The sequence below is a fragment of the Palaemon carinicauda genome, chromosome 18 (genome assembly GCF_036898095.1).
Source record: "Palaemon carinicauda isolate YSFRI2023 chromosome 18, ASM3689809v2, whole genome shotgun sequence".
Lineage (NCBI taxonomy): Eukaryota > Metazoa > Arthropoda > Malacostraca > Decapoda > Palaemonidae > Palaemon > Palaemon carinicauda.
In genome coordinates this window covers 29,469,829-29,482,328 of record NC_090742.1, presented here as the reverse complement: position 1 = coordinate 29,482,328, position 12,500 = coordinate 29,469,829, and the positions used below count along the sequence as shown (strand labels likewise).

Here is a 12,500-nt window from a genome sequence, read left to right as displayed (position 1 = left end):
CGCACGCGCCTCCCCTCCACCATTTTTACATGATCAAGTCACGCAAGCACGTGTTAGGGAAATGGGGCGAAATTGGGAGTTGATTGGCCGTGGAGTTGCTCCGCATGCACCCGTTACCTTCACGGTGTATTTACTTCACAGGTTAATTATCAAGTTACAATCGTTGCGTCAGGTTATTTAATGCCTAATGAATCATGTATTCTAATATATATATATATATATATACAGCATATAATATATATATATATATATATATACAGCATATAAAATATATAATATATATATATATATATATACAGCATATAATATATATATATATATATACAGCATATAAAATATATAATATATATATATATATATATTATGTATATATATATATATATCTATATATCTATCTATATATATATATATATATACATTAGCACCTTGTTTCTTCATTCACTTCTATAACGTACTAATCACACCAATATTAGCAAATTAAAATCGGCAATAATTCATTCAGTTTTACTAGTTAAATAACAAAAATAGAATTAATCCAGATGCTTTAAAGGTCTGTAAAAACAAACCAGTCTCAAATGCAACTATCCTCTTCACCCCTTGTTAGCCATAATCGTTTCTTTTGGGCTGTAAATTGGAGCAAGAGCCCGTGCTGGTATCATCCAAGTTCACAACAGTAGCATGATCTAATTCAGGGATAGATTATGAATGTGCTTATCTTCTGTATTCAATCTGCCGACTCTTATATGAAAGAATGCATAATTATAACTTTAGTCGCAGGAGTGGGTTCATGCATTTATGTCCGAGTAAATGCGTATGTGTATATACTGTATATGTTGAAATTACAGATACCAGAATGAGTCATAGAGATTGCAAAAGAAGCAAGGGAAAGAAGAAAAGACTATACATTGACGAGCTAAGAGAGCTTGCAGGTGTAGAAAGATCATAAACAGACACAATTGGAGGAACGTGTTCGAGGCCTTTGTTCTGCAGTGGACTAGTAACGACTGATATATATATATATATATATATATATGTAATATATATATAAATATATGTATATATATAAATATAATATATATATATTTATATATATATACATACATATATATATATATATATATGAATATATATATATATATACATATATATATATACATACATACATACATATATGTATATATTATATATATATATATATGTGCGTATTAGATGTGTGCAGATATGTATGTATATGTATACATTTATATACAGTATATATACATATACTTTGTATGTATGTGTATATATGTGAACAGTATATATAAGATACACACATGTATAAAGACATTCATATAAATATATATATATATATATATATATATATATCTTTATATATGTGTGCAACCTATATATACTTGTACACATATATACACATCCATGCTAAGTACATACCCATACATGTCTGCATCCATACAATATACTCACCCACACACACACAAATATATATATATACACGTGTATGGGTACTTTATATAGCTTACGTTTTTGTGTCTTATTCTAATAACCCCTAATTAGATGAGACCAGCTCTAGCCCTTCTTTCTTTGTCGCTCACATACTCTTGTAAATCCTGTAAACCCCTTCTGTATCTTCGACTAAAAATATCTCTCTCTCTCTCTCTCTCTCTCTCTCTCTCTCTCTCTCTCTCTCAATGAAACTCCAATTTTTTTTCTCTTCCTTTCATACAAACCCCGACAGTGAGCTCCCTTTTCTATCTCATAAACCTTAACTGAAAAATCGGGTGCCTTTCTCTCTCTCCTCTCTCTCCCCTTCCCCCCTTAGCGTTATCTTGCCCTGTCAGGTGTTATTCAAAAGAACGGGCTCAGCCGCCGGCGGTCTCATCCTCCCTGCAGTTTTCACTGGAATCTCTCTCTCTCTCTCTCTCTCTCTCTCTCTCTCTCTCTGTATATATACAAATATATCTGTGTGGTGTATATATATATATATATATATATATCATATAAATAAATGCGTGTGTCTATACAGTATGTGTGTGTGTTTCTGTTTTGGGAATACAAGGTCTTTGTTCAGCTTTTATTTCTTACGAGTGCATTTCATTTCTCTCTCTCTCTCTCTCTCTCTCTCTCTCTCTCTCTCTCTCTTCTTCTTCTTCTTCTTCTTCTTCTTCTTCTTCTTCTTCTTCATTAATGGCGTTGTAACATGTTGGCTTTGAGAAGTGAAAGTAATTTTGAGTATAATTTCTATCATTAAACCCAATTCAATTTTAGGGAAGTATAATATGTATGGGTTTCTTGAAAGTTGTATAATGAAGATACTAACTCCTTACACACACACACACACACACACATATATATATATATATATATATGCCCATAAGGCCTAAACAGGCCCTTGCCTTAGGGCGGCCTGTACATGAGACAAAGCGTAAGAAAAGGCACAAGATATGAACTCTTAACTCGGACAAACCAACTGATTAAATGTATCCTGATTTTACTGTAATTAAATTTCAAATAGAAAATTTAGAAAATCAGGTATTCCTTTGGAATTATATCTTTTTTTTTTTTTTCTTTGAGGACGGTTTTCCGATTCTATCACACCAGGAAACCCTACACACTACAGGACCTGCAAGATCTGTTTGTCGTATACATTCTTAGGTATTTAGCGCATCACACATCGTATTCCGCGGCAATTGTCAACTACAGGTTATCAAAGTACTTAGAAAACAAGAAAGTTTACAGTTTATTTCTTGGAAGTCCTAGTATCTTCAGTCTTTCGTATGTGTCATGAGAGCTTGTTAGATAATCTTGGGTCCGCATATTTGAAAGCTCTAAAACCTACAGTAGAAATACATCTTGGCTTCGATAACTTTAAACAATCTATAACTACTCTCGTGCCGACACGATTCGTTACTGCACGATATGTAGCAATTCTCTTAGGTATTCTGGACGCCCGGTGCCAAGAACCTGACGAGTCATTGCATATATCTTAAACTCTATTTTGGCTTAATAGGCAGTCAGCGTAGTTCAATCAGTATAGGAGTAATCGTTTCTCGGGGTGGGACACCTTTTATCAATCTTGCTCCTCTGTTCATTACATTTCGTAATTTCTTAAGTTGCACTTTGCTTTGATTATAGTAGATGGACTTGCAGTAATAAATCCTGATAATAACACAATTAATCCCAAGTGTTTTTACTGAATATTCACCCAGATAAACCTTTACAAAATCAATATTTCTATGATATCTAGCGAGCCTTACTTCATTATTCATCTGAGCACTGAGAGGCAAATAACCGTGAAGTGATATATCTAGGTCACGAACTGCACTGGATATAGGGACCAGGCTGTTATTAATGTTTATTTGGGTGTCACCCAAGTTTCTTAAGATTTTCTTTCTTACCACCATAAACTAAGATTAACTTAATTAAGTTTAGTTGTTTGACTCCCATCCATTCCCCAACACTAGTAAGAACGTGGTTTAAAGTTTTACGGATAAGTAAAATTGTTTATCCTCTGCAAATAGTTTAAGCTTCCCTTCATGTCTCTGTAGTATTTATGATAGATCTATAGTATAGATACAAAATAAGATTGGGCCAAGTACACTCCCCTAGGGTACCCCTCTACTTAATGGTTCATATAATGAGTAAGTCTTCAATTCATACGCAGTAGTTTCTGTCAACCAAGTAATCGCTTAGATACTCAAAAGCTTCATCTTCATTACCAATGAACCGTAAATTATTTAGTAGCAGTTCATGCACAACTGTATCAAAAGTAGCACAAAGAGCGAGTAATATCCAGATGCCACATCTGTTCTCATCCATCATCTCCGACAGATCATTTACAACAGAGCATAAATCTGTCTCCGTAGAACGTAATTGTCCGTATGCAGACTGGTTGTCTGGTAATGCTTGGACTCTTTCCAAGTGTCTAACTAGTTGTTTAAACAATACATATCCAACGCTTTTGAAATAACTGATAGATTTTAAAAAGGTCTGTATGAAATCAAGTCCTGATAATCTAGAGCACTTTTCAGAACTTGTGTTAATACAGCCACTTTCACTTTCGAAGATTTAGGAAGTATTTACTATTCTTGAAATTATGTGGGCAAGGCTAGAAAAGTGCTCTACCCTAATTAATTCCAATATTGGCATTAGACCAATCGCAATTTTTTTTTTCCGTTTAATTATCCTGATGACTTCATTTTTTGCTATATTATTATTTCTCGTATCTGGTAGAGCGCCGATCTAACATGAAATACCTGTAACATACTGAAATATATATTCTGCTTCGTTTTTAACGAATTTTATAAGTTTATTAGCCAGTTCTTGGTCGCTATACCAATTCGGGGGCTTTTTTCATTTTAATTTCCAATACACCTTTTAGGGGCGATATAAGTTATTCATGTCCATTGCTGATTCCCGATTTTTATTTTCTTATGGTATTCCGGTTTACATCCCTAAAAGGTAATCATATTGGCACTTTACAGTTTTGTATTTCATCCAGCAATTTCAGTTTTAAACCGACTCCACTTTCACTGCTTTTTTTTTTTTTTTTTTTTTTTTTTTTTTTTTTTTTTTTTTTTTTTAAAGTCTCCCCATCGAACAAAGGAGATCTATTTTTAGTATTCTTAGCAGTTATAGTCTGTTCCTTGAAATTTTTGTTGTCCTGACGTCAGTTTCATATTGAACATTTAATAATAATAATAATAATAATAATAATAATAATAATAATAATAATAATAATAATAATAATAATAATTCCTAGTATATTTCATAGCTTTACTTTCGCTACTTCTATCGGTGTTAACATTACAGAAACAGCAAAATTCCAAAAATTCTAGATAAACACCTAGATCTTAAGTAATTAATATAAACTCGTACATGTTCTTTCTATATAAATATCCTACATCTTCTTTGTTCAATAAAAATTCTTATATCTCATTTATTCGATAAATTTCCAGCTAACACAGATGTATTCAAATTAAAATTCTTTCATCATATGCATTTTATATGAGCATCACTCTACTGAACATAAACCATACGCATCTTGCGTATTCTATACAATTGCGTACTTCTTTTCATTCAAGCGAACTTTTCTTTTGGTAAGGTTACTCTACACCACAAAAAAAAAAAAAAAAAAAAGTGGTAATGAATTTAACGATATGATTAATGAAGATGATAATTATTATCAACGATAATATTTGATGATAAAAACAACAGTAGAACTGGTGACTTTTGTAAACATTGAATTTAAATGAAAAGAAACTGATTTTTTTTAATGATCCCCAAATGAGCTATTGGTTTTGGGACTAAACTATGTTAAGATTTGAAGATCCATTAAAAAAGGAACCCTTCAAACACATTAGACTTCAGAAGAGAGAGAGAGAGAGAGAGAGAGAGAGAGAGAGAGAGAGAGAGAGAGGTAAATCAATGAATAATTAATGGACAACCTTCCCACTCATTAATGAAGATAGTGAGGAAGGGTGAATCGTGAGGAGAAAGGTGGGTATTGGGAGGGTCTGGGGTGGGGGGTATTGAGAGGGGACGAGGGGGAGGGTAAGGTTGGGAGAGAGGGAGGGGGAAGAGAAGAACAAGGTCCATGAAGTAATGAGAGGGTTGATGGGTGATAGCGATACCCAAGTGACAGTCTTTATTGTAATCGCTTCTTTTCCCCCTTTTTTCTTTCTTTCTCTCAATTATTCCATGTAAAATCACAAACATAAGTTCCATAGTTGCATCCCTACTTATATCAGTAGTTAGTGGGATGCAATCATCCATCCATACATACATATATGCATGTAACATTTACGTGCAAAATTACACACATCAGTATCAACTTGTGTTAGATATAAAGACTAAATTATCAGTATTTTTTTTTTATGTTTCACGAATATCATAAACACTAATACACGCATACACACAGGATCGTCACAAAACTCATATGAAATGCTCATAACATTTGATTCGGAGGCAAAATGACATTGAATTAAGAAACTCAAAATGAAAATTTATCAACATTTGGTCCTGGATATTTCGAACGGAAGTGTGAGATCTGAAATCCACTCACGACCGGATGAAGGGAGGAGTTGAGCATAGACCTCATGCAAAAAAACAAAAAAGATGCTTTTAAAAGTAGCAAAATGTCATGAGGAACCAGCAATGAAAATAATAGTCGCATTTAGGCGAAGAGTGTTTTTGACTCGTGCAGTCTCGTGAACTCTTTTCCTGTCGTCTTTCGGCACCTTGGCAATACCCTTCGTGCCAAGTACCCAAAGTTAAAGAAAAAATTATGAAAGCTCATTATATTCGATGAAGTGATGACCCACAGATAAGACATCGCGCGACATTTCTCACCAACACTTTCAATTTGATAAGTAGTATGTTAGAAAAAACCGTAATTTTAATCGGAAATTCTCCGTAAAAATATACTGTTCTCGGCCGTATTTCAGTAAAATACAGGCGACCGTAATTTTACCTTACTTTGTTATCATCTTTTACGGGTTGGTGACCGTAATATCGCTCTTTTACGTCAAATGTCCGTTTTTAAAAAGGTAAAAATCCTGGAATAAATGTTGCCAGACATTTACCGTTTTTTTATGCAAATTTTCAATAGTGAAACGTGTTCGGTTGACAACGCCAATGTCTTTCCATGTTACTTTGCGTTCTATAACACAATTAAATATATTCCAGCTAATAAAACATATACTGTATATGATGAATATTCGTTGGTATCTTGGATGGGATAACTAAAAATGGCTATATATTGAAATAATGGAACACTGAAAAGTAAAGGATAGCTGAAGACAGATGGAAGTTCCAAATATGTATACACTGTTAAAAATCTGCATTAAAAACGGTAAATTCCTGGCAACATTTATTCTAGAATTTTTACCGTTTTAAAAACTGACGTATTGACGTAAAGGAGTGATATTACCGCCATCAACCTATACAATATAAAAAAAAAAGTATGGTAAAACTACAGTCGCCTGTATTTTACTGAAATACGACTGACAACTGTATATTTTTACGGAGAATCTCCGATCGAAATTAGTGAAAGGATACGATAAAAAAAGTACTATGGTTTCCGTAAAAAAAAATTCAAAATACGTGGCCAGATATTTTATGCTCATATTTTGCGGAAAGGCAAAATACCAACGGTGTTGTAGCATTATCAGTCTCTGGATTGGATATAACCAAAAAAAGGGTTTCTGAAATCATATCGCGCTGATTAGCAAATCAACGCTGCGAATACCAAGGGATTCTAATCTCTTAAAAATGTACGATAATTCATTTATTTCTGTTATAATTCGATATCTCAAGTTAAGATAAAGCATTGTTTTATGGCGTATTTTGCGAACGAAACGAGAGGATATTACGCTAATTTAATCATTCATGTCTTCTAAATAATGATACAAAGCTTATAATGTACCTGTTTATGTGGGTACACATGTGTATGCATTAGCAATAAAAAGAACGAGAATATAAATATAAGGAATAGGTTAGTGACAGATTCTCCATAGCCACCCCTCCCATTCTTAATCGCCATCCAAGAAATAGATATCAATTTGAGGCTCGAGGTGAGGATGGCAGGTTCATCCTTGCCAAGATTCTTAGACATGATGTGTCCTACTATGCTAGCGGTATTTTTAGCTTTTCTTCAGAAGCAGGTCTTCTGAAGGAGATTTAACTTTTAAAATGACATCTTTGCTTTTATAGTTTTAATTATATAATCTTTGACCTTAAATGTCAAGATGTCTGAAAACCTTAAATCAATCAATCAATCAATCAGCCAAGAAATGTAGAACATCAAAACAATTACTCAACTAACAAATACGGTTATGGAAGGATATATAAAATGGTAATATTAAGCATTCACAGTATGAATTTACATAAACATATGTAACCTTAGACGATGAGGAACACACTCATACAATTGTTGCCTGCAGAAACAATACAACACAGAGCAACTATTCCTATCTCGGTGTTTTAAATAAACTGAATAAATAAAATGTCAAGCAAGCGCTGCTTACCTGGAAAACGTTAACCGATTTTAGTGTCTGGATTTCGTGAAGGTTCTGGAAAAAAAGGATAAAAGGCCAATTAGATATAATTTATGTATATATTTAAGTATATATAAATATAAGTATAAACATAAATATATAAATATATGAAGATATAAATATATATATATATATATATATATATAATATATGAATATATAAATATATATATATATATATATATATATATATATATATATATATATATATATATATGTATATATATACATATATATATATATTTGTGTTTAGCCATACACTTGCTCTTTATTACAAAAGGAATTTTCATAAATATTTTACTTCCACCTTACACACTTTGCTGATTTTTTATTCCTCATTGTGTCTTATTACTCATCACATTGGACTCCAGAGAGCCTTTTTTTGAATTATAACTGTAGATATATAAAATGTGAGACCGTTACATTAACTGACGTTAATATATTATCATACCTAAAGCAATGTATGATGTTTCCCATTTATTATGTTTCCCATTTATTATGTCTCATTTATTATATGTCTCTTGTAAATAAATACACCCCCTATGTATTCATATGTGTATATGTATCATATTACAATGTTATTATGCATAGATGTCTATTTCATTATTAAGTGTGGCAACGCCCCGAAGACATGGCAACAATGTACTTCCCAGCCTTGGGGCATCACACAGTGTGCTTGTATTTTCGTTCGTCACCCAAGGCAGACGTATTTCCTGCCTGTTGTATTTGATTCGTGTATTGCACCTTCTCAATAGAACTTATGTTAATTTCAAGATTGTGTTTCCTTCCCAACCTCCCAGGAACACCCCCAACAATAACAACTGCATTTTCTTGTTCTTTAATGATGTATTCTACATATCTGATAACACAAACTAAAATTTCACACGAATAGATAAGAAGAGGATCTGAAGCAACGAACCGATGGGTCTGGCATCAAATTTCCCTCTTCTTCGATTTCTTATCTTTACTAATCAATTATTGTCTTTTTATCTTTCATCCATTATCTTATTTTGAATAGATTTCCGTAGATCGATTTATCTTTATCTATTAATAACTATCTGTATATATTTTTCATTTTCAGTCTAACCCAACTTCACTAGTTTATATCAAATTGTTATACACATACTGAATAATAATAATAATAATAATAATAATAATAATAATAATAATTTATGATTATATAGTAATTTACTTAAACAAAATACACACTTTCTTGTATAAGTTCAAACTTGCAGTGAATGTTTTTATGTTGAACAGGCTAACATAAGTCTCTTTTTTATAGTAAATTCATGAAAAATCTATTCTAATGTTGTTACTGTTCTTAGAACTGTTATTTCAATTTTCATTACTTCTCTTGTAGCTAATTCTTTCCTTATTTCCTTTCCTTGTTGTGCTACTGCTCCCAGTTGGAGACCTTGAGCTTATAGCATCCCGCTTTTCCAACTAAGTTGTAGCTTAACTAGTATAATAATAATAATAATAATAATGACTCTCTCTCTCTCTCTCTCTCTCTCTCTCTAAATGCTTTAAGTGAAACGCTCTACTCAAGAACAAATAGAGTCTCTGCGGATGGATTAAAAAGTCATTGAGACTTCCAAACTCCTTGTAACTCTTTGTAACACATTATCTCTCTCTCTCTCTCTCTCACTCTCTCTCTCTCTCTCTCTCTCTCTCTCTCTCTCTCTCTCTCTCTCTCAAATCCTTAACGGGAATCTCTCTACTCAAAAACAAATAGAGTCTCTTAGGATGGACTAAAAAGTCTTTGAGACTTCCAAAATCCTCGTAACTCCTTGTAACACACTCTCTCTCTCTCTCTCTCTCTCTCTCTCTCTCTCTCTCTCTAAATATATAACGTGAATCGCTCTACCAAAGAACAATAGTCTCTGTGAATGGACTAAAATGTCTTTGAGATTTCCAAGATCCTTGTAACTCTCTCTCTCTCTCTCTCTCTCTCTCTCTCTCTCTCTCTCTCTCTCTCTCTCTCTCTCTCTCTCCGACTAGGTACACTGTAGACTATGTAAGGAAGTCCACGTTAGGACAATCCAGTAATCAATACCACTATTGCCGTAATCAATGGAAGGACTATTTTCGTGATCGATACGTGTTTGTCGATGCTGAGGCACAGGTTCCATGGTTCGTGCATGAGTGAGTGAGTGCGCCTATTCGTGAGGGTTTGTGTGTGTGCGTGTGTGCACCTGGTGGTGCGTGTATAATCTTTTATGAACAATGTGGTCTGGCTATCTACCTTCATAATCTTCAAGACATAACTATATAACTATATGTTTGTATATATATATATATATATATATATAATATATATATATATATACAAACATATAGTTATATAGTTATGTCTTGAAGATTATGAACATATATATATATATATATATATATATAGAGAGAGAGAGAGAGAGAGAGAGAGAGAGAGAAGAGCAAAAAGATAGAAAGATGAGAAGCAATGTATAAAAGAAAAAATTTTCCGGGGAATGAACAAACAATTTCAAATCCTTAAATAAAGCTGAAATTAGTTTAAGAAACCGATTTAAAGTAGTTTTGTTTAACTACCATGAACCACCAATTCAATTTACAGAAACAGCAATACATGAACCCTGAGACTTTTACATTACATTTGTCATTTCCTTCAGATTCCTTTACAGCGGAGGGTTCCCAACCTGGGGTACGTGTACCCCCCCCCCCGTGGTATATTTTCACTCTTCAGGGGGTATATTGGATCTGAGAGAATACCCAGTATTGCACAATACATGGTGTAATCTGCAATGGTATTGAAGAGCAAAATTGTATCACAATAATGACTTCATTGTTTCTATTTTTTCACCATAAATTTTAGGGGTACACAGGAATCTATAAAAATTCCCAAGTGGTATCGAAGTTCAAAAAGGTTGGGAAGCCCTGCTTGACGGGATTATAGTGTTATTTGGTATCTTCTATTCGAAGGTTGGGCTCGTCTCTTGATGATGATGATTATGATAATAACCAAAATGAAATAATAATAATAATAATGATAATAAAAATAATAATAATATAAAGTAGTCACATAACTGTTAATAATAATAATAATAATAATAATAATAATAATAATAATAATAATAATAATCAATATTATTACTATTACTAATAATCTCAGGAGAGCAACTGTTCTCACTACATTTTCGGTCATCAAAAGTGTTGCATCGATTCCTTTTCCAACCTTTCCAGCTTCCTCTCTCAATTATTTCCTTGCCCATCTGATGGAAACAAATACACACACACACTCTCTCTCTCTCTCTCTCTCTCTCTCTCTCTCTCTCTCTCTCTCTCTCTCCATCAATAATGGATCAATCTTAATTCCTTTCTCACTTCCTCTGCTTAAAACAAGAAGGGGTCGAACCTAACCTCCTCCTTGCAGCAAATCGAGTGCCAATATTTCTTTGCAGGACCCTTTCACTAGGAATCCTTCAAGTGTCTTGGTTTTGATAAACCAAAACATCCAAGAGCAAAATTTAATGACCAAGATCTTTCAAGGTTATTATCATCTTTATTATTATCATTGCTGTTATTGAAGATGATGATGCTATTATAATTAGCAAGACACCTGAAATTTCCTTAATGGTCACTCAGGAATTGCAGAAGCCAGGAACAGTAACAATACTCCAGAAACTGACCATATATACATATGATCAGCGACCAGGCTGCCTCTCCACCCAAGCTATGACCAGGGAGGAACATGCAATGGCTGCTGATGATTCAGCAGGTAAACCTACAGGCTCCCTCAATTCCCCATAATTAGCTCACAAGGATGGGTGAGGTTGCAGACACTACTAGAAACTATCGAGCTTGAGCGGGTCTCGATTCAAGTCCAGCAGATCACTAGACAGGATCTTGAACTTAACACAAAATTAGAAACTTGACAAAACTTATAATTCTATAAGTGGAGGAAGTTTCCAGGAATACATATATCTTTTAAGTACAATAACATGATAACCAAATAGTAAAATAACAATGATATTTATTACAACAGCAACACCAACAATAATAATGTTAACAGTAAATAAAGATATTCACAACATTGCCATTATCATTACTACAGTATTAGTAAGAGTATTTTCTTCGCCATCGTTATTCCTGATGTTGATAAAAATTTGTTAAATAATAATGAACATACCAAAATGGCCAATAACTTGAAATATCACAAGACAGAATTACCATTAATTGACAAAATATAAAATGAGAACTACTGAAGCAACGTAACTGTTAGATTCTAACAGAGAGGGGAGGTAAATGCAACCGAGTTAATTCAACAAGATAACGAAGTCATATAAACATAGTTGAGAGTAAAAATGACACAAAATTCCGACTGTACAAAACATGAGATAGCAACCTTAAACAGGTTTATATTATCAGTGCGGGGGAGAGCAAGAGATAACTAAAGATACAATACCGATACAGT

General features: G+C 33.2%; 1 protein-coding gene across 2 annotated transcripts in view; it reads right to left on the bottom strand.

Annotated features, from left to right (window-relative positions):
- The window catches only part of LOC137657744 (forkhead box protein J1-B-like), a 183,531-nt gene that overhangs the window by 85,301 nt on the left and 85,730 nt on the right, over positions 1-12,500 (bottom strand). For both annotated transcript variants that reach the window (XM_068392213.1, XM_068392214.1), the window contains exon 2: positions 8,025-8,069. The gene's annotated coding sequence lies outside the window, so the exon portion shown is untranslated. The remainder of the gene's footprint in view (positions 1-8,024; positions 8,070-12,500) is intronic.